At 35.6% G+C, this 23,641-nt stretch overlaps 1 non-coding gene across 1 annotated transcript; it reads left to right on the top strand.

The window, feature by feature from the left end:
* The first annotated feature begins 1,417 nt into the window (after nt 1-1,417).
* LOC112719294 (small nucleolar RNA R71) lies at nt 1,418-1,525 on the top strand. Its single transcript, XR_003161601.1, has one exon. It is a non-coding gene; the product is annotated as a small nucleolar RNA R71 (small nucleolar RNA).
* The last annotated feature ends 22,116 nt before the right edge of the window (nt 1,526-23,641 follow it).

Here is a 23,641-nt window from a genome sequence, read left to right on the forward strand (position 1 = left end):
CTGTGGCTAGGAAGGGTCTGCCAAGGATGATGGATTCATCCATGCACTTCCCAGTCTCTAGGACTATGAAATCAGCAGGGATGTAATGGTCTTCAACCTTTACCAGAACATCCTCTACAAGTCCATAGGCTTGTTTTCTTGAATTGTCTGCCATCTCTAGTGAGATTTTTGCAGCTTGCACCTCAAAGATCCCTAACTTCTCCATTACAGAGAGGGGCATGAGGTTTACACTTGACCCTAAGTCACACAAGGTCTTCTTGAAGGTCATGGTGCCTATGGTACAAGGTATTGAAAACTTCCCAGGATCCTGTCTCTTTTGAGGCAGTTTCTGCCTAGACAAGTCATCCAGTTCTTTGGTGAGCAAAGGGGATTCATCCTCCCAAGTCTCATTTCCAAATAATTTGTCATTTAGCTTCATGATTGCTCCAAGGTATTTAGCAACTTGCTCTTCAGTGACATACTCATCCTCTTCAGAGGAAGAATACTCATCAGAGCTCATGAATGGCAGAAGTAAGTCCAATGGAATCTCTATGATCTCATTTTGAGCCTCAGATTCCCATGGTTCCTCATTGGGGAACTCATTGGAAGCCAGTGGACGTCCATTGAGGTCTTCCTCAGTGGCGTTCACTGTTTCTCCTTCCTCCCAAAATTCGGCCATGTTGATGGCCTTGCACTCTCCTTTTGGATTTTCTTCTGTATTGCTTGGGAGAGTACTAGGAGGGAGTTCAGTAATTTTCTTGCTCAGCTGACCCACTTGTGCCTCCAAGTTTCTAATGGAGGACCTTGTTTCAGTCATGAAACTTTGAGTGGTTTTGATTAGATCAGAGACCATGGTTGCTAAGTCAGAGGTATTCTGCTTAGAACTCTCTGTCTGTTGCTGAGAAGATGATGGAAAAGGCTTGCTATTGCTAAACCTGTTTCTTCCACTATTATTATTGTTGAAACCTTGTTGAGGTCTCTGTTGATCCTTCCATGAGAAATTTGGATGATTTCTCCATGAAGGATTATAGGTGTTTCCATAGGATTCTCCCATGTAATTCACCTCTTCCATTGAAGGGTTCTCAGGATCATAGGCTTTTTCCTCAGATGAAGCCTCCTTAGTACTGCTTGGTGCATTTTGCATTCCAGACAGACTTTGAGAAATCATATTGACTTGTTGAGTCAATATTTTGTTCTGAGCCAATATGGCATTCAGAGTGTCAATCTCAAGAACTCCTTTCTTCTGACAAGTCCCATTGTTCACAGGATTTCTTTCAGAAGTGTACATGAATTGGTTATTTGCAACCATTTCAATCAGCTCTTGAGCTTCTGTAGGCGTCTTCTTCAGATGAAGAGAGCCTCCAGCAGAGCTATCCAAAGACATTTTGGATAGTTCAGAGAGACCATCATAGAAAATACCTATGATGCTCCATTCAGAAAGCATATCAGAAGGACACTTTCTGATTAATTGTTTGTATCTTTCCCAAGCTTCATAGAGGGATTCTCCTTCCTTCTGTCTGAAGGTTTGGACTTCCACTCTAAGCTTACTCAATTTTTGAGGTGGAAAGAACTTTGCCAAGAAGGCATTGACTAGCTTTTCCCAAGAGTTCAGGCTTTCTTTAGGTTGTGAGTCCAACCATGTTCTAGCTCTGTCTCTTACAGCAAAAGGGAATAGCATAAGTCTGTAGACCTCAGGGTCAACCCCATTAGTCTTGACAGTGTCACAGATTTGCAAGAATTTAGCTAAAAACTGATGAGGATCTTCCAATGGAAGTCCATGGAACTTGCAATTCTGTTGCATTAGAGAAACTAATTGAGGCTTAAGCTCAAAGTTGTTTGCTCCAATGGCAGGGATAGAGATGCTTCTCCCATAGAATTCGAGAGTAGGTGCAGTAAAGTCACCCAGCACCTTCCTTGCATTGTTGGCATTGTTGTTGTTTTCGGCTGCCATAGGTTCTTCTTCTTTGAAGATTTCTGTTAGGTCCTCTACAGAGAGTTGTGCTTTGGCTTCTCTTAGCTTTCTCTTCAAGGTCCTTTCAGGTTCAGGAGCAGCCTCAACAAGAATGCTTTTGTCCTTGCTCCTGCTCATAAGAAAGAGAAGGGAACAAGAAAATGTAGAATCCTCTATGTCACAGTATAGAGATTCCTTTTTAGGTGTCAGAGGAAAAGAAAAGTAGAAGACAGAAGTAGAAAATTCGAACTTATCAAAGAAGATGGAGTTCGAATTTTGCATTAAGGAATAGTGTTAGTCAATAAATAGAAGGATGTGAGAAGAAGGGAAGTAATTTTCGAAAATCAAGTAAAAGATTTTGAAAACATTTTTGAAAAACACTAATTGATTTTCGAAAATGAAAGTGGGAAAGAAGTAAAGTGATTTTTGAAAAAGATTTTGAAATTAGAAATCAAAAAGATTTGATTGAAAACTATTTTGAAAAAGATGTGGTTAAGAAGATATGATTAGTTAAAAAAAAGATGTGATTGAGAAGATATGATTTGAAAAACATTTTAAAAAAATTTGATTTTGAAAATCAATGACTTGGCTATCAAGAAAAGATATGATCCAAACATTAAACCTTTTTCAACAGAAAAGGCAACATACTTGAGATGTTGAATCAAATCATTAATTGATAGTAAGTATTTTTAAAAATAGAAAGAAATTGATTTTGAAAAACATATGATTGAAAAGATATGATTTGAAAAAGATTTGATTTTGAAAAACTTTGAAAACTTGAAAAAAATTTGCATTGAAAACAAAATCTTCCCCCTTGTGCCATCCTGGCGTTAAATGCCCAGAATGGTGCACATTCTGGCGTTTAACGCCCAAAACTATACCCTTTTGGGCATTAAACGCCCAACCAGGTACCCTGGCTGGCGTTTAAACGCCAGTCTGTCCTTCTTCACTGGGCGTTTTGAACGCCCAGCTTTTTCTGTGCAATTCCTCTGCAGTATGTTCTGAATCTTCAATTCTCTGTATTATTGACTTGAAAAGACATAGATAAAAAATATTTTTGGATTTTTAATAATAAGGAAAAATAAAAAATGCAACAAGAATCAAATAACAATGCATGCAAGACACCAAACTTAGCAGTTTGTATACTACTGACACTAATGAGAATGCATATGAGACACATAAACACTCAAGTCAAGAGAATTCAAAGATTAGAGTAAGAAATCATCAAGAATTATTTGAAGATCCTTAAGACACATGAATGAATGCATGCAATTGACACCAAACGTAACATGAGACATTAGACTCAAACAAGAAACTTTTGGGTTTTATGATTTTGTAATTTTTTTGTGCTTTTTCGAAAATCTAGTGGAAACGGTATCAAAATTCTTAATGAGAATTCCAGGAATCAGTGCAATGCTAGTCTAAGACTCCGGTCCAGGAATTAGACATGGCTTCACAGCCAGCCAAGCTTTCAAGGAAAGCTTCGGTCCAAAACACTAGACATGGCCAATGGCCAGCCAAGCCTTAGCAGATCACTGCTCCAAAAGCAAGATTGATAGAAATCAACAAGCTCTTGTGATGATAAGTTGAAACCTCGGTCCAATGAAATTAGACATGGCTTCGTAGCCAGCCAGATTTCAACAAATCATCATGAAACTCTAGAATTCATCTTCAAGAATTTCGAAAAAAAATACCTAATCTAAGCAACAAGATGAACCGTCAGTTGTCCATACTCGAACAATCCCCGGCAACGGCGCCAAAAACTTGGTGCACGAAATTGTGATCAATACTTTTCACCACTCAAATAATCCCCGGTAATGAATCCAAAAACTTGGTATTCAACACCATGGCATAAACACAACTTCGCACAACTAACCAGCAAGTGTATTGGGTCGTCCAAGTAATAAACCTTACGCGAGTAAGGGTCGATCCCACAGAGATTGTTGGTATGAAGCAAGCTATGGTCACCTTGTAAATCTCAGTCAGGCAAACTCAAATGGATATAGATGATGTACGAAAACATAAAGATAAAGATAGAGATACTTATGTAATTCATTGGTAGGAATTTCAGATAAGCGTATGAAGATGCCTTCCCTTCCGTCTCTCTGCTTTCTTACTGTCTTCATCCAATCCTTCTTCCTCCTTTCCATGGCAAGCTTAAGCAAGGGTTTCACCATTGTCAGTGGCTACCTCCCATCCTCTCAGTGGAAATGTTCAACGCACCCTGTCACAGCACGGCTATCCATCTGTCGGTTCTCGATCAGGCCGGAATAGAATCCAGTGATTCTTTTGCGTCTGTCACTAACGCCCCGCCCTCAGGAGTTTGAAGCACGTCACAGTCATTCAATCATTGAATCCTACTCAGAATACCACAGACAAGGTTAGACCTTCCGGATTCTCTTGAATGCCGCCATCAGTTCTGGCCTATACCACGAAGACTCTGATCTCACGGAATGGCTGGCTCAGTTGTCAGGCGAGCACTCGGTTGTCAGGCGATCAACCATGCATCGTGTATCAGGAATCCAAGAGATATTCACCCAATCGAAGGTTGAACGGAGGTAGTTGTCAGTCACACGTTCATAGGTGAGAATGATGATGAGTGTCACGGATCATCACATTCATCAAGTTGAAGAACAAGTGATATCTTAGAACAAGAACAAGCGGAATTGAATAGAAGAACAATAGTAATTGCATTAATACTCGAGGTATAGCAGAGCTCCACACCTTAATCTATGGTGTGTAGAAACTCCACCGTTGAAAATACATAAGAACAAGGCCTAGGCATGGCCGAATGGCCAGCCTCCCAATGATCTAAGATAGCATCAGAACAAGGATAACTACCCAGATGTCCTAATACAATAGTAAAAGGTCCTACTTATAGAGAACTAGTAGCCTAAGGTGTACAGAGATGAGTAAATGACATAAAAATCCACTTCCGGGCCCTATTGGTGTGTGCTTGGGCTGAGCAATGAAGCATTTTCGTGTAGAGACTCCTCTTGGAGTTAAACGCCAGCTTTAGTGCCAGTTTGGGCGTTTAACTCCCATTTTGGTGCCAGTTCCGGCGTTTAACGCTGGGATTTCTGAGGGTGACTTTGAACGCCGGTTTGGGCCATCAAATATTGGGCAAAGTATGGACTATCATATATTGCTGGAAAGCCCAGGATGTCTACTTTCCAACGCCGTTGAGAGCGCGCCAATTGGGCTTCTGTATCTCCAGAAAATCCACTTCGAGTGCAGGGAGGTCAGAATCCAACAGCATCTGCAGTCCTTTTTGGTCTCTGAATCAGATTTTTGCTCAGGTCCCTCAATTTCAGCCAGAAAATACCTGAAATCACAGAAAAACACACAAACTCATAGTAAAGCCCAGAAAAGTGAATTTTAACTAAAAACTAATAAAAATATACTAAAAACTAACTAGATCATACTAAAAACATACTAAAAACAATGCCAAAAAGCGTACAAATTATCCGCTCATCATTTTTCCATAACCATTGATGGCACCTAAGGCCAGAGAAACCTCAAAAAAAGAGAAAAGGGAAGACAAAAAGCTTCCACCTCTGAGTCATGGGAGATGGAGAGATTCATCTCAAGGGTCCAAAGCTCAGTAGAAGAGCATTTGACTGCACATCAAGAGAGCATGAGGAATTTCCTCATCAAGAAATCTCTGAGATACCTCAAGGGATGCACTTTCCTCCCAACAACTATTGGGAACAACTCAACACTTCTCTAGAAGACTTGAGTTACAATATGGATCAATTAAGGGTGGAACATCAAGAACACTCCATCATTCTCTATGAAATTAGAGAAGATCAAAGAGCAATGAGGGAGGAGCAACAAAGGCAAGGAAGAGACATAGAAGAGCTCAAGGACAACATTGGTTCTTCAAGAAGAAAGTGCCACCATCACTAAGGTGGACTCATTCCTTGTTCTTATTTCTCTGTTTTTCGATTTTCCAGCTTTATGTTATCTATGTTTGTGTCTTTATTACATGATCATTAGTATGTAGTAACTATGTCTTAAAGCTATGAATAATTCCATGAATCCTTCACCTTTCTTAAATGAAACATGTTTTTAATACAAAAGAACAAGAAGTACATGAGTTTCAAATTTATCCTTGAATTTATTTTAATTATATTGATGTGGTGACAATACTTTTTGTTTTCTGAATGAATGCTTGAACAGTGCATATTTTTGATCTTGTTATTTATGAATGTTAAAATTGTTGGCTCTTAAAAGAATGATGAACAAAGTGAAATGCTATTGATAATCTGAAAAATCATGAAATTGATTCTTGAAGCAAGAAAAAGCAGTGAATAGCAAAAGCTTGCGAAAAAAAATGGCAAAAAAAAAATAGAAAGAAAAAGAAAAAGCAAGCAGAAAAAACCAATAGCCCTTAAAACCAAAAGGCAAGGGTAAAACAGATCCAAGGCTTTGAGCATCAATGGATAGGAGGGCCCAAGGGAATAAAATCCAGGCCTAAGCGGCTAAATCAAGCTGTCCCTAACCATGTGCTTGTGGCATGCAGGTCCAAGTGCAAAGCTTGAGACTGAGTGGTTAAAGTCATGATCCAAAGCAAAAAGAGTGTGCTTAAGAGCTCTGGACACCTCTAACTGGGGACTTTAGCAAAGATGAGTCACAATCTGAAAAGTTTCACCCAGTCATGTGTCTGTGGCATTTATGTATCCGGTGGTAATACTGGAAAACAAAGTGCTTAGGGCCACGGCCAAGACTCATGAAAGTAGATGTGTTCAGGAATCAACAAACTTAACTAGGAGAATCAATAACACTATCTGAAATTCTAAGTTCCTAGAGATGCCAATCATTCTAAACTTCAAAGGATAAAGTGAGATGCCAAAACTATTCAAAAGCAAAAAGCTACAAGTCTCGCTCATCTAATTAGAATTAATATTCATTGATATTATGAGCTTTATAGTATATTCTCTTCTTTTTATCCTAATTAATTTTCATTTGCTTGGGGACAAGCAACAATTTAAGTTTGGTGTTGTGATGAGCGGATAATTTATACGCTTTTTGGCATTGTTTTTAGGTAGTTTTTAGTAGGATCTAGCTACTTTTAGGGATGTTTTCATTAGTTTTATGCTAAATTCACATTTCTTGACTTTACTATGAGATTGTGTGTTTTTCTATGATTTCAGGTATTTTCTGGCTAAAATTGAGGGACTTGAGCAAAACTCTGATAAGAAGGCTGACAAAGGATTGTTAATGCTGTTGGATTCTGACCTTCCTGCACTCAAAATGGATTTTCTGGAGCTACATAACTCCAACTGGCACGCTCTCAACGGCGTTGGAAAGTAGACATCCAGAGCTTTCCAGCAATATATAATAATCCATACTTTATTCGTGATTAGACGACGTAAACTGGCACTCAACGCCAGTTCCATGCTGCATTCTGGAGTCAAACGCCAGAAACACGTCACGAACCAGAGTTGAACGCCAAAAACACGTTACAACTTGGTGTTCAACTCCAAAAGAAGCTTCTGCAAGTGTAAAGCTCAAGCTCAGCCCAAGAACACATCAAGTGGGCCCCGGAAGTGGATTTCTGCATCAATTACTTACTTCTGTAAACCCTAGTAGCTAGTCTAGTATAAATAGGACATTTTATTATTGTATTAGACATCCTGGATTGTATTTTTGATCCTGTGATCACGTTTTGGGGGCTGGCCATTCAGCCATGCCTAGACCTTCATCACTTATGTATTTTCAATGGTGGAGTTTCTACACACCATAGATTAAGGGTGTGGAGCTCTACTGTACCTCGAGTTTTAATGCAATTACTACTATTTTCTATTCAATTCAGTTTATTCCTGTTCTAAGATATTCGTTGCACTTCACCATGATGAATGTGATGACCCGTGACACTCATCATCATTCTTACATATGAACGCATGCCCGACAACCACTTCCGTTCTACCTTAGGCCGGGCGCATATCTCTTGGATTCCTTAATCAGAATCTTCATGGTATAAGCTAGAATTGATGGCAGCATTCATAGAATCCGAAAAGTCTAAGCCTTGTCTGTGGTATTCCGAGTAGGATTCAAGGATTGAATGACTGTGACGAGCTTCAAACTCGCGATTGTTGGGCGTGATGACAAACGCAAAAGAATCAATGGATTCTATTCCGGCATGATCAAGAACCGACAGATGATTAGCCGTGCTGTGACAGAGCATTTGGACCATTTTCACTGAGAGGATGGGATGTAGCCATTGACAACGGTGATGCCCTACATACAGCTTGCCATGGAAAGGAGTAAGAAGGATTGGATGAATGTAGTAGGAAAGCAGAGATTCAGAAGGAGCACAGCATCTTCATACGCCTATCTGAAATTCCCACCAATGATTTACATAAGTATTTCTCTCTTTATTTTCTAATCATTTATTATTATTATTTGAAAACTCCATAACCAATTATTATCCGCCTAACTGAGATTTACAAGATGACCATATCTTGCTTCATACCAACAATCTCTGTGGGATCGACCCTTACTCACGTAAGGTTTATTACTTGGACGACCCAGTGCACTTGCTAGTTAGTTGTGCGAAGTTGTGAAGAAAGTGCTGAGTTATAAACAAGCATATCAAGTTGAATGTCATTATTAGAGATCACGATTTCGTGCACCAGCGTGCGTACGCACACTTTCTGAAAAACACCAGGTGTCCGTGCGCACAAAGGCGTGTGTACGCACAGATAGGTTTCTGCTCCTGCTGGGTGCATGCGCACAGCTGTGTGTGTGGGCACATATTAGAATTTCCTGATTCTGCTGCAACTTCCAGAATTTCAATTTTTAGCACCGGATTTCCGGCGCCCATAACTTCTTCTACAGAATTCGGTTTTCCGCAAACCTTATATCATTTTCAAGATTTTAAAACCTTCTTTAATTTGAAACAAACCTCATTTCCATCTGAAATTTGAGAAGCAAGTTATGAACTACCAAAGTTCATCAAAAATCTAGTTTTACCAAATTATACCAAACCCCCCCCCATTTTACCAAATTCACATATCATTACTCACAATACCTGCACATTTGCAACATACAAGTCCCTTTTTTATTAACACCAACCACTAATACATTAATGCTCATACCATCCCATAAAACTCATACATTAATTCCAAAACCCACCATCCAACCACAAGCTACAACTTTAAAATTCATTAACTTACTTTCTCAATTCATTAATAACAACCCATAAATCATCATTAAACAATCAACAAGCCATAACCACAAAATTTCATTAACATATACCAACAACATCATCAACTCACCATTATTAATTCCACTAACACATTTTCATTAACATCAATAATTCATTCTCATTAATTCAAACATCTCATGTCAATTAATTCCAACACAAGTCCAATCATCAATTTATCCATCAACATCACAAAACTAATCATTTAATGCATTTAACCATTTCAACTTATCCTATAGTTCCCTAGCCTAAGTTTTCACAACACCTTATATATTAAACGCGCAAAACCTAAATCATACCTTGGCCGATCACCACGTTTGGTCCAAGGCAGTCACTCAATACACACACACACAGCCCCTCAAGCTTGAGAAATCAACCAAAATCTTAGCACCAATCTTTCACCAAGCCTCCAATGTTCACAATTCAATTTCAATGCATATATATCTACTTAATTCACACCTAATACACATGTACACTTTAATTTCAGATTTCACATAATAAATTCAAGATTTGATAGGTCTAGGTGATCCTTACCGTACCCACACGCTTAGCAACTCGAACCCGATAAGCTTCGGAAGCTAAATCAAACCTAAAACACTGAATTGGGCAAGATTTCATCACAAGGGCTCAATTTCACAAGTAGAAAGGGGGTAGATAATTTGAGATGAAATTGAGGCTTACCGGTAAAATTGATCTGATAGAAACGTAGAGCTCGCACTAGACGTGTGGCCACGAACGGTGCGACGATCGGAGCTCGGATGAATAGGTTATGGTGGATGGAAGTGAGAGTTAGGGTTTTGGTAATTACCTTCCTCTCTCCATGGCTGCTGGAACAAAATGAAGAATGGAAGGAAGTGATGAGCTGAAGCTCCCTTTATTTAATGAAACAGTTGGGCCCACGGGCCCGGTTCGCGTCTGGTTCGACCGGTTTGGCCTGTCCGGCCCAATCTTGGGCCAAATTCTTTGAATTTGGTGTCAAAATTCTCATTTTGAAGAGCTCTATCCTATTTTGATATTAGATTTACATTTTTAATTTTTCTAATTAAAATTTAATTTATTGACTAATTATTTACTAATTTTATGGGATTTACAATTAGGATGTCAATGATTACTCAAAAATGCGACTAGCTGTGAATTTGGTGTACAAATGACACAACGCGAAGCGGGATATGATAAAGGAGCTTCTTGTTATTGTGGAATAAAAAGATGTAGAAGTCTGTCCTTCAAACTTAGGATTTTAAGATGCTTCTTATTAGAAATTTATTAATCGTAATCGTGTCTTTTAAGAACACATTTATTTAGTTAAAATAGTTATGGATTAATTAGGCCATTTTAATTTTGTTTGAAGTACAATTTATCTTTATATTTTGGACTATTTAGATATATGTTGATCTTTTTATTTATAATGATTTATACATTATTTCTTTTAGACTATTTAGATATATGTTTTTTTGTTAATAATGATTTATACATTATTATTGCTTAACTGGTTATACTTTAGTCCGAATTTTATTAGTGTTTTCTTGGAAAACATTATGCCCTAAAGCATTATCAATTAAAAGTATTATTTTATATCCAATTGAATTTCCAGTTGTAAGGAAACAAAATTTTACCACTTTTTATAAATTAGTATGCATTCAAATTTTGTTATTTCTTAATATCACTTTTCTTAGGATATAAATAAATAAAGCATAGGTTATTTAAGTTTACAACCAATCAGAATTTTTAAAATGAGCTATTTTAAATGAATGTTGTTTGAAAATCAAAGAAACAAAATAATATTTTAGGAACAAAATCTAATTAACAGCTTCACGAAAGGCCACAAATGCAAATTCTTCCCAAGGAGCATGAATGAGGCTATTAAATTATCACAATAATCAGCAGAACAACAAAAAATTATCATTATGATGATTATAACTAAGGTAATTATGTAAATTTGATAATACTCTTTTAAGGTCAATTATTTATATATTTGCAACACCAATGGATCAATTTAGTTAACCAAATAGAGTGATATAAAATGTAACACCCTACCACACAGAGCTTTATGCTTAAGTCATAAGACAGAGGTGGTGAGGTATTATGATCTCAAAAAGCAAAATTTAGTAAACATAGTAGTGTGAAAAATATTTATAACTAGGAGCCTTTGAAGAAAAATGGGTAAATCAAAACCATTAAATCGAATAGCGCAGCACTCCGATTGATAACGTAAATGGACATATAAGGAGAAAGCTAACATGAAGGGATATACAAAAGAGTGCCAACAATTACATATATCAAGGCTCCAGACTCGGTTTGCGAAGCCAACCGATCAGAGCATAACAGTGTATATATATATATATATATATATATATATATATATATATATATATATATATATATATATATATATATATATATATATATATATAAAAGGGAACTATCCAAAAGACAATATACAAATCCTATTTCTCCAAAATGACCTCTAAGAGGAGATAATACAAAATACATATGAACAGTGGAGAATATAAGTATCTAAATAATATACATAATCAAAATAAAATCCCAAGATACTAAGGATCTCCGCCAAAAGGAAGTCTCCAGCATGCCTCAGCGAGGAGCCTAGAAATCCTAGAACTTCCAGATTATAATCAAGCGCATAACCATGCTAAACCATAAGAAATGTAAATAGGCGAATAACTTAAGGATCTTCAGACTAACTAAACATCCCCTTTCCAAATCCTGCAAACCTCCCAACCGCCAACAGTAACAGAGATGCAAGCACAAGTAAATCAAGCAAGGAATGCACAAGTAAGAAGCAGATAAGACAATTAAGCAATTAGCAAGTAATGATGAAATCAATTAGGCAATCCAGATAATTCACATATAATGCATATGATGCATGCCTGTCCTAGTGGCTGATGAATCTCATTTGTTGGTTATAAAGCCAGCCCGACAAGTCCTGGTAGCTAACCATTGGATTGTCCCTCTGTCGTGCATCCCCAACTCGAGTTATCTCATAACATAAGCATTATATATATCCAACACCCTCACTGGTGCATATTTACGGGGGCGAGCTCATCCGGAACTTTCACAGTGTCCGGCCACACTTACGACATAGGGTCAGCAGAGTATCGAGTCTCCACCTGGAGCACATGGTGGCTAGCCACTGCTTCACCCAGGGAAACTCGTATCTCAGATAGGTGGAGTGCAAACAATCACAATATTCAACCATTCAACATATATGTATTTAAATCACAGCCATATATTAACATTAATCTTAGCCATTTGGCTCACAATTCACAAGTCATAATCAGCCGTAATCATCATCACACACGGCCATTCGGCTCATCTCGTACTCATCCATTCGACTCACGACATATACAGCACTCTACCCTTCTTCTCAACAACTCATATCATCATTATCATTCATCATACTCATCATAGCATCCTATTTCTTCCTCTATAAGTTACCCTATTCCCTAGTTTACTCTCATTCCCTAGGCATTTTACATCAATTTAAGATTTAGGGGATGAAATTGGGGGGTATATAAGTGTAAAATAACATTTTGGAAGGTTACAAACTTGTTGGGAATGTAAAAGACTTGAAAACAATAGCTTTGAAAAAGGACTTGGTCGCGTGCGCACACACAGGGGGAGGCGTGCGCATGCCCAGAAGCATATTTAGAAAGTGTGCGTGCACACAGGCTTGTGCATACGCATAGAAAGTTAAAGTTCCAGGGTTGAGTGTGCGCACAAGGTGTGCTAGCGCAATCAACCGAATGCCATTCCCAATGTGTGCGTGCGCACAGATCGCAAACCTTCGTTGGTTGTGTGTGCGCACAGGGTGTACTGGCGCTCTCATTAGTAGCTCAGTCCCCACGTGTGCGTAGGTCCAAATTCCCGCGGAGTGTGCGTGCGCACACAGAAATCACAAATTCTGCAGAAGTTACAGAATTCATATTTTTGGCCCGAACTTCCAACGATCATATCTCCTTCCACAAAAATCAGATTTCCACCAAGTTTAAACCATTTTAAAGCATATGAAATTATCTTTCAATCGATATAAAAAACATCAAGTTCCAAAAACAATATCTCAAGATATGATCCGTTGAAGTTCATCAAAATCCCTTTTTTGCCGAAACTCATAAACTCCCCATTTTTAAAACTTACACTTACCAAACTCATTCAAAATCAACCAAAAACTCAAACATCCCAAAATCAATCATTTCTAAACCTCATTCAATCATCAACCCACTAATTCTACCATATTTAACCAAGTCTCAAATTCCAAAATAAATAATCAATTTCATCAATCACCATATATTCTCACATATCAATATAATACTCTAAAAACATGCTCATCAACAAGAGCTTCAACTGTTTCATCAATTAAATATATCAATCCATACCACATACAACCCCACATGCTTTGCCAATAATTATCATTACTCACAATCATTTAACCATAATCCATATATCCATCTCAATCCAACTCATTCATAAAAATATCAACATGTCACAATCCAATAAGTTCATGCATAACAACATAATTTACATCATTCATCAACTACCTTATTATTACAAAAACCTATCCTAAGGCCACTAGCCTATGTTTTCACAAACACATTACATTTTAGATACAGGAAACCGAAACCATACATTGGCCGATGCCCGTTCAACCCGGAACACTCTCAAATTCAACTTCCAAGGTTTCCAAAACCTCACCAATAGATTTCCAAGCACAAAATCTCCTTTCCAAGCTTTCAAAAACCACCAATCAAGCTCCAAAACACATATATACAATGCCTAAGCCACAATATCACACCCAAACACAATAACTTAATCATCAAATCACAAAACTCCAAGTCTTTGGCTTAGAGTTGAGAATCTCACCTTACCCAAGGACTAAGGGAGCTAGAACAAGCCTTTCCTTCAAGTTAATTTGAGCCTACAATACAAGGAGCTCACAAAGTTCAACATTTTTGCCTAAGAAATTCGAAAATCAAGGCTGGAAATTCGAAGGGCAAACTATGGCTTACCTCAAGATTGATTGTGTGGGTTTTGTAGAGCTCGACACTGCAGTCGCGTGGCCACAAACGGTGCATCAATCGGAGCTCCGGATCAAAAGTTGTGATCAATGGAAGTTGGAACAAGGGTTTATGTCTCTTCTCCCCCTTTCCCTTTGTGTTCAGCATGTGTGTGCTTGTTTTTGGAAGAAAGAGAGCTGAGCTCTCTTAATGAATGAGGCTTGGCTGGGCCCTTGGGCCCAACTTGAATCCGGTTGGTATGGTTTGGCCCGTTTGACCCAATCTTTGGCCGATTTCTTTAAAATTGGTGTCAAAATTCTCGTTTTAAATTTCTGTATCACATTAAACCATAAAAACCTCATTTTCTCATTTTCTAGAATATATTTTAATTTGTAGGTTAATTAACAATTAATTAACTAGATTTTACATAAAACATTAAATATTAGCTCAAAACATGTTAAACAAACAACTTAACTGAACCATATACATTCAATCCGTTAGAGAAGGAACTACAAGAAACATTGTTAAAATTGATGAAAAATAACTAAGTTCAAACTTATATTCATTTAAATTGCAATTCACTAATAATACAAAATATTCAAATCAAAGTAAATAACCCTACTCGTACTCGTCTAAATAGTCCTCATCTGAGTCATCGAGATAGTCAGAATCATCCTCTAACCTGGTTTAAGAAGTACTCTGCAACTTCTGGAAGAAAGTGAGGCTCATAATTTCTTTTGAATATTTTTTGTATCACTAGGTCTTTCTAAACTTCTTCACCCAACGGTGCATATTCACGTATTGTAAGAACAATGAGTTAAGCTCCAAGAACAATGAGAAAAGCACAACTCTATCATTTTCATACTAAGATGAGTTGACAAATTTTGTTTTATTTCAGAATTGACTGATTAATATACCTAAAATTTGTTGGCAGATTTTTATTATGAATATCTACATAAAAGAAGTGATTATTTGAGACCAAGAACTTTTAATAAGAAAGAGAAGTAACAAATGAAGTATCTTAATGCAACATCTTAAACTATCATCAACTGTTTTAAATGCCATTAGACAGTTATCAGCAGCACATACAACAATGTTATCACATTCAAAAGAGAAAATTGGTCTTGAACCAGGATTTAACTCTAATAAAAAATTCATTGAATGTTTGCTCGAAAAAAGAAAAAAATATTTTAATTGCTTGTATACAACCAAACCTTTAGTACCAGTTCAATGGCCAGATAGATTTTTTCAGTTCTAGGATCAATTTTTAGTAGGATCAGTAGAGATATATATTCTACTAGCAGATAATATATATCATATGGGCCTCTTCAGCATTAAATTTATTCCCATACAAAAATTTTGCCTCCTCAGCAATTACAAATGTACCACAAAATAAGAATCATATCACATGCGAATGAACAAAAAATATAAGAAATGCCTACTCATGACTACTATTCTAAGCCAGTATTTTTTCATCAATAATTTTACAAATATCTGAAATGAATTTGTTTTAACACTTGCATATACTAACTAGGGCCCAAAAAGGTCACTCTTCTAATGCCATTCCAAACAACTCAGATTCTTATACCAGAAGCTATTTTCACGTCTAAATATTTTGGAATAGAAACCATACTTACTTAAATATAGTGCTAGTTCCAAATCCTTGAATTCCAAGAAGTAGCATCTTCTGAACTTTCTTCTCCTGATAATTGAGAACTGTAGTATAATTACTAATCTCATCTCTTTGCCCATATGATTGTCATGTGAAATGAAAGAGAAAATAGGGCACAAATAAATCTTGTTGATGCTTGTTAAAGAAAAAGTAAACACCTCCATTAATATTATACATCTTTGAATGACTTCAAGCTGTTTGAATCTAGAAATATTCAGGTGAATACCTCTATTCTACAAGTATGTTATAAAAAAGACCATTACTCCTCTCTACATGACACATATATACACAATTACCAGCTAGAAAAGAGATATAACTATCCTACTAGTTTTAGAAACTAGCAGGGTTGTAATTTTTAATACTTAATACTTAATAATATTTCTTCTTTTATAAAAAATAAAAAAAAACAAACTGAGTTTCTCCCATCACTGAATCATATTCAATTACTAACATGGACATGTATTTCATCTTTCTTAATTGAATTCAATAAAACTAGAGTAGGCGAAGATTGTTGGGCTTCCTCTGATTCCCATTGTGGTGCTTTCTCTTATTCCCTTTCTTTTCAAGCTCGTTATCTTCCTCCAGATTCATGATATTGTTTTACAAGTGAAACTGGTTTCCGTCCAAAAATTTTCTAACTAGCATACCTTGCTAATTTTCAGCTACATTCTAAGTTTCTAACATTCTAGTCCCCAAACTCAATGATCCCAATAAGAAATTAAAACTGATACAAAATACATACATTATATGGCATACAAAAACTTAAGAAAAAAATAAAAAATTTATTGATTATTTTCTTATCACTATAAGCATTAAACCTAGTAATCAACAAAACATCTAACTTGCAATATAAATACGTTCACGTACTTTTAGAATACAAATTCAGATTGTTATTTTTGAAAACTTTAAGTTAATAACTACAAATTGGATAAACAAAATATTGAGCACTAAAAAATATATTGTCTGAGTAAAATAACTTGATTTAATTGATTCCTTGAAAATATTCTATCATCCTCAATACACTACTAGTTAAAATCCAACAATTTAAATAACATGTCAAAATAAACAATTAATGCTACTGCATGCCGTTGAACTTCGGATATTGTCCTTGTTATTTAGCCTGTTTTCCATGGTACAAACAAATTTGAAAGAAAAGAAATATAACTTCAGCAAATCAGAATGTGATATGCAATATTTAAAAAATTACTAATCACTAAGTTTGAACAATTATTTTCATTGTTATTATTCATACATGTAATAACCATTGATGACTTTCATATGGTGAGATGAGAGTCTCATGACAATTATTCAATCCTGAATCACCTATTTCAAACCCTAGATGTATAAATGCATCTACTTTTGTATTTGGTACTGTTGATATCTCTTGAGAAGTCGTAGGGTCTTTGAGAAGCTCGCAAATAGTCAAACTTGCTATCAAGAATAACTACAACATAAAATTTACAAGTTTATTTTAATTCAAGTAAAGCATAATGAAATTTTGAATCTTATTGACCTCTTCTGTACCAAAGTTAGCCTACGTGCCACCACCAATATTATCACCCAAATTATCATCGTCATTCTTTATAGGACAATTTTTCTTTACATGACCGGCATTGTTGCATTAGTATAGTAATATTGCCACTTGTATAACCCATTAAATGAAGTAACTAAAAATAATATAAAATTTAAATTGAGTTGAGACCAAACATTAGAGTGATAAACTTTATATTGAATTTCAAATCATTTTTTTATTATATAGGATCCCACAAAGAATATGTAACATTTTATAGAATCCAAAATAAAATTGAACTAAAATCAAATATTGAAAATGTTCTAAATTTCTCTTTCCTATTCTAATACATCTTTTCCTACTTTTTCTTGTCTTAACTTTTTTTTATTATTATCAAGAATGACTATTGCAAAAAAATATCATGAGCCAAAGATTTTAGTTAGATCTAATAACAATTAAATTGCAAATAAATATTACATTAATTTTTTTAATATTTAAGAGCTACTAAATATGAGTATTATTGGATATTGCTTATATGAAAATTCACCTACCTATATTATATGTTGTCTCTTTGTTTTTTCAACCTTCTTTTTAGTGGATAAAATATTTAATTCAACGTTGTTGCATGCCTATTTTAATATTTACTATATTTATTTTCTAAAAATAATATGTAATATATCTATAGAAAATTGCTTAATACAAAAAGATTTATAGACAGATTTGGTCTTTATTACAGACGAATTTTCGGTAATTGACGGATTTCATCTCTCTGTAAAAGTTTCGTCGAAAATTATTTACCGACAGATTTTTTTCCATTGGTAATTTAGCAACAAATTTTTACCAGTTACCGATAGATTTTTCCTCGGTAAATTCTCCCTTCCATTTTCCTAGAACGTCAAATTTTCTGACGGATTTTGTAAGGTCCCACATCGGTTGGGGAGGGGAATGAAGCATGCCTTATAAGAGTGTGGATACCTCTCCCTAGTATGACACATTTTGATGAGTGAGTGTGGGGGACTTTGGCTATCATCCCTATTGTCAAAGGCAAAACTATGAGGCCTTGTGTGCCAAAGCGGATAATATCGTGTTAGCGGATGGTCTAAGCTGTTACAGATGGTATCAGAGCCAGAGCTCGGATCGATGTGCCAGCGAGGGTGCTGGGCTCCCTTAGGGGGTGAATTGTAAGGTCCCATATCGGTTGGGGAGGGGAACGAAGCATGCCTTATAAGGGTGTGGATACCTTTTCCTAGCATGACGCATTTTGACGAGTGAGTGTGGGGGGCTTTGGCTATCATCTCTATCGTCAAAGACGAAACCGTGAGGCCTTGTGTGGCAAAGCGGACAATATCGTGCTAGCGGGTTGTCTAGGTTGTTACAGATTTTTCGTCGGTAATTAGCAACCAATTTTTTCTGTCGGTAATTGGAGCCTTGGAAAACCATTCCAAACTCTGAATACAGATAGAAAATTCGTCTGTAAATCCATCGATAACATAAAATAGAATTTTTTTAGATTTTTTCATACAAAATAAATATAAATTTAATAAGTACAAATTTTTATCTAATTTGTATTCAAATATTTATAATATTTCAAAAAATAAACAAATCCATCGTATTATCAAACTAAAAGAAAAGTACTATAAACAACAAAGTCAATATAATTCAAAACATAAACAAAGTGTATTGATGTTTTCAATGTTTAACCATATCAATGTTTTCAATGGATTCATACAACATTCCATCCAACACAAGCAATATTTCATACATGGAAGTGTGGAACTTGGTGACTTAACAATGGATTCATCCATGTATCTCTTTCTTGGACCGTTGTGCAAGCAACATCCCATCCTCTCAGAGCACATCTATTTCGCTCCTTCAGGTATTCTGGGTTTGAATTTTTGGAGTTTACCATATTGTTTTAGTAGATGCAACATGTAATCATACACATTCTTCAATTTGATGTCTTCACACATGTTGGTGGTGCTGATAGGCCAGTAATGCTACAAAGGTACTATGTTTCTTGTGAAGAAGTCAAAGTATTGAGGCTCTATGAATATTGTCATTGAGTCACATGCTATTATGTATTTCTCACTCACGGACCACATAGCACCTTCTGCATATATATTGTATCTTTAATTTGTAATGACATCAACAAATTTAGTCACTAATATATTCACAATTCACATTTCTCTAAATTTGACAAGTTTTACCTATCCGTAGGTACATTGATCTCCTAATTTTGTGTCCTGGAACTTTTTCTTTCTCATCAAGCCATTGCTGGAAAAAGAAAATCAAAATTAGTTGTGTCTTGAAACAATGCAATTAACTACTTGAACACATAGAGTTAGCAAGGCTTAAAAGTTATATGCTTACCACACTATATATTTGGGAATATAGAAGCTTTACCATAGAGAATCTATTATTGCTCAATCACAGAGTTACTTTCTGGACTTCAAATCAAAGCTAGTTGCACAAGAACTATTTGTTTTTTTATTTTTGAAATATATATGCTTTGCCTCTAATATACACACACCTGAATCTAATTTGGAACTATGATCCACCACTAAAGCAATGTAAAGCTAAAAAGATCCATTACTGACTTGAAGTAAAAAGTAAGCTGTGAATCACGGTACGGAACATGTAGTGACTTCCCATTCGATATAGTTACTAAGTTTATAATCACAAGCCTGCAGGTTGTCACCCAATTAATTTTTTGAGGGTAACACTAACACAACAATAGAAACACATGTATGTAATAGAATGTAATTTAAGCTTGTCATTAAGGATAACTAACCCCAAGGTTGGAAGAGACTTATTGATATTAGTAGCTTCCTTGAGGCGCTCCCCTTTAGCACCAGAACTTTTCTACCTTTTGTCATCAAAATAGAAACATAATGTTAGCCATATGGGTATTAAACAAAGTAAATGAACTTTGACTTTGCTAATCTAGAACATATACACAAACAAGTATATAGAATCTTGCAATCCGTTTACCTCTCTGATCCAGCCAAATCAACAAGGTTAAGTCTAATAAATCAAAAGAGAGTCACTCCTTGAGATTCCCACTACAGACATGTTAATTAAGCTTTTAGAATATCGTTAAAGAACATAAAATAAATAAGTTCTTTTTTTCTATTTTACATAAATATCCAATAAGAAAAAATGTAAAGCATCAATATTAGTCACCTAACTCTCAATGTTCCAAGTAAATACACTGTGAGAATGACTGCTAGCTTGATTCATATTTGTAGCAGGCACTTTTCTATTTGCGGTGCCCTAAATAATATCAGATTATCGTTATTTTCAATCATGGCTATTAACGAATAGGATTCCATGTACAAAATTCATTGAACAAATCTAGAAAGAATTGTGAAGATTTTGGAATAGCATAGTAGGTACTTACTACGAAACACTAAATGTTTCTGAAAATACCAAGTCAAAATCAACACTGCTGATGTTAACAATGTTCTAGATTAACACAAACCTGAATAAGTTGCTGAATGGCATCTCGAGGATTAGTGAGTTCGACTTCCTTGATGTTTTCCACATAAAATCCTTTTTTAACGTCTTCTCTTATCTGCCACGTAGTTTTAGACGAATAAGATTCAATAGATGTATTAAAACTTTTCCAAAAATATTCAGAGAAACACTGAAATAGTAGGTCATATTCATGCAATTTTTTTTTGTATTTATTATCTTCTATTTGCCAAGTCCCTTTCTAGTTCAAAACTACTCCTATATATACTACTCTCTTGATCTTCTAGTCAGCTCTTCAAGTCTTGGATATGGGCCTTTGATCTTGAGTTGAAGCAGTTACAATCTTCAGTGGGCTCAGCTTTGCTTGCAAAAAAAGTGTGAGTTAGGCAATCACCTTTACCAATAACGTTGCTTCTCAGTCTTTCGCAAACGTTATTGGCATTCACCTTTACCAATAACATTTCTCCTTGCTTCTCTTCCCCACATTAGTGTAACTAACGTGGCCCTTAACGTGGGCATGCCCAAGCTTCGAGAGCATTAGTGACACTTATCTTTGTCACTAACGCTTTAAACGCCCCTTCTTCCCACGTTAGTGCCCCACGTTAATGGCATTAATGTGACCACTAACGTGGTGTTAATTGCCATCTCCAACGTTAGTGACAAAGGTGAGTGTCACTAACATTGGCCTATCATTCCTTGCTCCACGTTACCCTTCATGTTAGTGGTCTTAACGTGACCACTAATGTAGGCAATATTGGCTTAGTCCAACGTTAGTGACAAAGGTGAGTGTCACTAACGTTGGCGATTTCTTTCTCCTTCCACGTTAGAGTTCATGTTGATTAGATTAACGTGACTCTTAACGTGGCTAAGTCTGCCCTTTTGGAACGTTAGTGGTGTTCACCTTTACCACTAACGTTGGAGCTCCCCTTTCCTTTCCACGTTAGCTCCCACGTTAATGTAACTAACGTGGCAACTAACGTGGCAACTAACGTGGGCTATGATGGCTTTCGAAGGCGTTATTGGCAATCACTTTTTCTATTACCGCTGCAAACTTATTTCCATTCCACGTTAGTGGTCACGTTAGTTAGACTAACATGGCTGCTAATGTGGCTCTTCCTTGCTTCCTTTGTCTTAAAATCAAGCAAATAAAGTGCATCAAAGCTTGGTTCTTAATCATGAGACCATGCATCATTCATCTTATCATTCAATTCATGCAAAAATTCTTATGAAATCATGTAAAGTTCACAATGTTTGCTTGAATCGAGGTGTAAGTGTATATTTACCCAAAACTTGCTTATTTACTAAGAAAATGCATGAAACTACCCTAAAACAGTAAAGAAAATGTCAGTAAAACTGGCCAAGATGCCCTGGCATCAATAATTTGAAAGCAAGGCCTTAGATCAAAGACTTCACTCACTAGAACCACTTTCTGAGTCACATGAAGTAAGCATCTTAACATTCACTTTGTTAATTACAACTATTACATTGCTTAATAGAAATCTTATATAATATATACTAATAACAAGCCACAAATTTCAGGAAAAGGCTAAAGATGATGCAAGAAATAATAATAGTGAGAAGAATTATGGCAGCAAAATCTCTAACAATATGGATTCACATACTAAATATATTTTAATCCAGTATAGACTTCACAAATAAACCTCTACAACTGCAACAAAATAATACATAGCATCTCATATTATGCCTCCATTGATTGAATAAATAAGCATTCACACACTAAGCATTAATAGAGCAGCATTCTTTAGATGAAATTGACTCTCCTTTAATATAAGCAAATGCACCAAGTGCACTGTTTCATTTAATGTAAAGCCAAAAAATTTTACTTCTATAATCTATTCTAAGTTCTGCAATCTAGACAAGATGTTATGTAACCAAATTAAAATAAAAATTCTAAAGGATTTAGATTTGCTTCTACTCATTTCTCCAAGAGTTTTCCATACATCCTCATCAAAGAACGATAAGAAGAACGTACTCAAAGAATAATCATTCCATTCTTTTAATGCTTTCATCTGACATGCATATCGGAGAACAATAAGAAGAACAATATTAGATTCATGTGACATAAAAATAGAAACAGCAACAATGTGAGACCTAAAACATCAATGAAATATCCACAGAGAGATTAGGTTACTTGCCATTTCTGTTCCAGTGCGACGGAGAGATTAGGGAAGGGGTGTGATGGAGCTTCGGGTGAGAGGCGCCGCCGATGAAGGATTTGGAGGGGATGGGTGAGGAGGCGCCGATTTGGAATGTTCTGAAATGAGGGAGAGAACGTGTGTAACAAACCCTTATTTTAATGTTTTTGACAAAAAATTTTAAATTACAAACATATTTTCTTTCTGTAATAATGTAATAAAACATAGCATTTTTTCATTTAAATACAGACAAATTTTTCGTCGGTAACCATTTTTCACGAAAAATTTTTTTTCGATAGAATTATCGACAGATTCTCTTTTCTATTTGTAATTCATGGTAATTCATTTTTTATTTCCAACAAAAATTCCTTCGCAAAATCTGTCTATATTTTCGTGGGATAAAATTTGTCGAAATTATCCATCTGTATAAGTAGTTTTCTAGTAGTGATTATGCTTTAACATAAAAATATTTTTAATCTAATTATATATATGATTTCATCATTAGGTTAATATATCACAATTATAAAAAATATTGAATATTATCATAACTATTTCATTATTAATAATTAAGTCAATTATATATTCAATTTGTAAAAAATGTTTGAATTTTGGTTAAACAAATAGCAAAACAATATAACCAAATAAATAGTATAAATTTATTGGTTTAAATACAACACTAT

This window comes from Arachis hypogaea, chromosome 10 (genome assembly GCF_003086295.3).
Source record: "Arachis hypogaea cultivar Tifrunner chromosome 10, arahy.Tifrunner.gnm2.J5K5, whole genome shotgun sequence".
NCBI classification, from domain to species: Eukaryota; Viridiplantae; Streptophyta; class Magnoliopsida; order Fabales; family Fabaceae; genus Arachis; species Arachis hypogaea.